General features: G+C 37.0%; 1 pseudogene; it reads right to left on the minus strand.

Moving 5' to 3' along the window:
* Window positions 1-3,163: 3,163 nt before the first annotated feature.
* Window positions 3,164-4,524, minus strand: LOC120254672 (annotated as a pseudogene).
* Between the last annotated feature and the right edge of the window lie 461 nt (window positions 4,525-4,985).

The raw sequence follows: 4,985 nt of genomic DNA on the forward strand, positions 1-4,985 counted from the left end.
CTTCAGAAGGACAACCCAATGGTGGAAGTGAATCATCTTAAGGCAAATTTCTTCACTGAATCGCTACTCTTGTAAAATGCAATATTGCGGATGATTCTTTAGTCTTGGGTCCCATTATTTCTAAAGTTTATGGTTGAAATTATTTGATTATTTTGGACACATTGCAGCAACATCATATTTCAATCTTCGAGTTGGGCCAACCCACATCGTTGGGTTCACTTTTGCATTTATGATCATCAGGACTCCGTTACCCAGCAAATGTTTCTCATTCGCCCTAACTTGCTACATATACATCACTCAAGGATGGTGATTATTTCTATCTTCAATGGCTTGCCTTGTGATCTTGCGATGGTGATTGATGGGCTTTGCTTCAGGAGAGGTTTTCCATAATAATTTCATGAGGGAAGAAAGATTATTTATCATAACATGGTATTCTCTCTTCCTCCATACTACTCGGGGCCTCAGAATGTACAAAGATAAAATAGGGTAAGAGTATGGTGTGTACATACATGATTTTCCATGTTAGAACAACATGAAGTCATACATCTACACACCATGTCCTTTCCTTATTTTGGCTTATTCGTATTGTGGACTTATTCCATTAGTTCCCTTCAGGAGAAATTTTCCATCATAATCAGAAGAGGCAAGAAAGATATCCATGATAACCTTCATTTTCCATCACTTTTCTTCTAGTAACTCACTTCTACATCCTTGAACATCTTTGCCCTTACCTTTCTCAGACTTGGAGAAGATGGTAGATGTGCAACAGATGAATGACTTCTGCCCAACAAAATCTCTCGCCGAAACATACTCCACCAATAACAAAGAGAGATTTTAGGATGAACACCCTCCTAGTGCTCCTATATTACCTAGCCTTGTAGAGGGTTCAATCTTTTGTTGCCTGCGAAATGGACTATTTGGTAGATCGCTATAAATTTTTAGTGTGGACTTTGGGTATACTTTATCTAACTGCTATGTAGAGCACAAACGGATGAGAGCTTCTATTGTTTTGTTTTTAATTTTTTTATTTTTGCTTTTTGCCTTGTAAAAACACTTCATGTGTAACGCAAACATTTACAAGTTCGTATACTTGTAAGGCTAAATTTTTGCAAGGATATGAATCCAATTGTCCATTTTCATTTCCAAGGATCTAAAACTGTTTAAATTTGTCATAGAATAGTGTTATCAAGCAAGTCTCTTGATTACATGCGAAAACAATGCTGAAGAAATCATAATTCATGGACATAATAACCACAGTGGAGATGGCATCTCAGCGGGAACGGGGCCTATGCTTCAACTATGATTTCGCCTTTTAGTCGGGGATACCGATTCAATCCGCCACAATCCTTTGCTTTCTTATCGATGATGAGGAAGAATATCAGGGAGAAATTCTGGAGTCTAATCCTCCAAAGCAACCGATGCAAATAGTTGAACCCACTCCAGAACTATTGCCCGCCATAGAGATACCATGTATCTCGTTTCATGCCCTGACGAGTGTTTTGGTACCATCCACACTCAAGATCACTGGCAAAGTAAACTGCAAGAATGTACTAGTTCTCATTGATGGCGGATCAACGAACAACTTCATCCAATCTAGATTGGTTACCCATCTAGGGTTAACCGTATAGACAACACCATATATGAATGTGATGGTCGGCAATGGTGCCCAGCTTCAGTGTCGAGGGGAATGCATGCAAGTCCCTTTACAACTTGGTGATGCTATTTTTCCTGTTGACCTATTACTTCTTTTAGTCTTTGGCGCTGACATTGTCCTTGGGGTGCATTGGTTAGTATGACATTGTCCGACTCTCTTTGACTAATATCAATTATAGATGGAGTTTGATAACAATGGGACATATGTTAGGTTGCATGGCTTACCAAGTCCTCAGTTGCACGGCGCTTCGCCTTCATCATTGAAATGCGACATCCGAGGCCAGCATGTAAGTCAGTACTTCCACTTGTCCGTTTCTTTGAATGCCACCACAACAAGGTTGCCACAATCCACAACATGTGAAAATTCCACCAGGTCACGTGGTTTACTTGACCACTTACATGCACTGTTGACCAGATTCAGTGACATATTCTCGGTGCCTCATAGCCTTCCACCTGTGTGCGAATTTGATCACAAAATTCCTCTGCAGGACAACACCTCTCCTGTGAACGTGTGCCATAACAAGTACCCGCACTTTCAGAAAATCGAGATTGAAAGACTGGTTGGAGAAATGTTAAAGGAAGGCATCATTCGTCCAAGTACCAGTCCGTTTTCCTCTCTGGTGATTATTTTCAAGAAAAAAGATGAAAAGTGGAGATTCTGTGTTGACTACCAGGCACTTAATGCGGTGACTATTCGAGATCGATTGTCCATCCCAACTGTTGACGAGCTACTCAATGAACTCGTCGTCGCTCATGTTTTCTCGAAGAAGGATTTGCATTTCGGGTATCATCAAGTGTGGATCAATCCAACGGATGTCGAGAAAATGGCTTTTTGGACACATGAAGGACATTACGAATTCCTCGTAATGCCCTTTGGCTGATCTATGACTGAAAAAATGTCACGTTGTTAAACAGATTGGTGAAAGGTGGGTGGGCTCCTCACCATGTGCCACGTCAGCAAAATAGGCTGTGTATTATTATTTGGAGAGGGTAAGAGAAAAGACAACTCATGATGAAAAATTTTCAGATAAATTTTAGCAAATTATGAATAAATTAATAGCTTAAATAAATATTTCCAATTTTAATTATGTTTTTCAGTTGATTTTTTTTTAAAAAAATATATTTTCTATAGATAAGTTTGGGGAACCAAACAGTAAAAAAGGTGATTTTGTTTTTTTTTTCTGGAAAAAAGAGTATTTTTTTAACTCTAAAATATAATATTTTAAGAATATTCTTCTCACTTCACACTTTTATATTCATACTATTAATAGATTTAATCATCTTTAATTTTTCACTTTTAACCATTGAATTTAAATATATATTATTTAAAATATAAGTTTTATTTTTCTATTATTTATAATTATTTATTAAATATAAAATATGATTGATAAACTACAAAAATAAATATAAACATTACATTACATTAATTACTTCATAAAAACATAACATACAAACAAGCACCAACAGTGAAAATAACACATTATTAAAAGCTAAAGTAGCACACAAGCTTTTAATTATCTTCGTTATTTGCATAGCGCAACCACAAATGTTCAATCAATGCATTGCGAAGTGCAATATGAGCGTCTTTGTCCTTAATTTGCCTGTAACGACCAAAAAATTGTTCAAATCGAGCATCTTCATCTTGTACCAATTTAACTGCTAAGGTCGGCACTTCACTTACATCCACAATTGATGCATTGAGATCTCGTTCATCCTCAACTATCATGTTGTGCATAATAATGCATGCAGTCATTATGTCGTGTAAGATATTTTTCTTCTTAAACTGTGTTGGTCCTGCCACAATTGCAAAACAAGATTGTAGAACACCAAATGCCCTCTCAACGTCTTTTCTGCATGCTTCTTGTCTCATTGCAAAATATTTTTTCTTCGGAGTTCGTGGTTGATGAATAGTTTGTACAATAGTAGACCATTTTCGATATATGTTATCAGCTAAATAATATCCCATATGGTACTCATTTGCTTGAATAACGTAATGAACAGGAGGAGCAATACCTTGTGCTAGGTTGGAGAACAAATTCGAAGACTCCAAAACATTTGTCATTGTTGGTGCCTGGCATACCAAAATAAGTGTGCCATATCCAAAGATCATAGTCAGCTACTGCTTCAAGAATAATGGTTGGACATCCATACCTTCCTCTATATTGTCCAACCCATGTTGTGGGATAATTTTTCCACTTCCAATGCATACAATCCAAACTTCCTAACATTTCTGAAAAGCCACGTTGTTCTCCAATGTGTAAGAGTCTTGCAATATCATTAGCATTAGGTGGTCTAAGATATTGCTCAACGAAAATCTCTACAATGGCTCGACAAAATCTTTTGAAGTTTTCAATTGAAGTTGATTCGCCGATTTTGAAATATTCGTTTGTAGCATCAGCAGGTAAACCATATGCCAACATTCGAAAAGCAGCAGTAATTTTTTGTAAACTAGATAACCCAACTCGACCTAGACCATCACAGCGCTGTTGGAAGTAACTATCATGGTCCTTAATTACCTCAACAATGCGAAGAAACAAACTTCGTGACATCCGATATCTTCGGTGAAACATTTCAGCATTGTATCGTGGATTCTCTGAAAAATTAATCATTCCACAAATTGCGCTTTACTTCTTCACGGTTACGATTGAAAACAACATGCCCTGTAATAGAGCCACCATGGGAGCGACGATTGTTCAGATGACTAAGGGTTAACTCTAATATCATGTTATTATTTTAAATAACATGATGCATTACATCATCTTCCACTGAAAATAGATCATACATCCATAACATATTGTCATCATCATCTGAAGATGATGATGACAATATGTTATTTTCAGTATTCGAAGTTTCTCCAATGTTGTAATTCATTTTGAGTATATGTTTATGGCTCTATGGATGGAAAGAATAATAAAAAGTTCAATTAATAAGAATTGGGGACATTATTCAATTCTCTTATCTTCTGGCATTGGAAAGTGTGACAAGATAGGGTTTGGTAAAATGAATTCAAATCCAACGGTGTCGATGCAGATGAAATCCATCTGATGGTTGCTAAGAAGATAAGGTGGCACGTTATTCAATTCTCTTATCTTCTGGGATTGGAATGTGTGACAAGATAGGCCGGGTTTGGTAAAATGAATTCAAATCCAACGGTATCGATGCAGATGAAATCCATCCGACGGTTTCTAAGAAGATAAGGTAGCACGTTATTCAATTCTCATATCTTCTGCCATTGGGAAGTGTGACAAGATAGGGTTTGGTAAGATGAATTCAAATCCAACGGTGCCGATGTAGATGAAATCCATCATACGGTTGCTAAGAAGATAAGGTGG

This window comes from Dioscorea cayenensis, unplaced genomic scaffold (genome assembly GCF_009730915.1).
Source record: "Dioscorea cayenensis subsp. rotundata cultivar TDr96_F1 unplaced genomic scaffold, TDr96_F1_v2_PseudoChromosome.rev07_lg8_w22 25.fasta BLBR01000571.1, whole genome shotgun sequence".
Taxonomy (NCBI): Eukaryota; Viridiplantae; Streptophyta; class Magnoliopsida; order Dioscoreales; family Dioscoreaceae; genus Dioscorea; species Dioscorea cayenensis.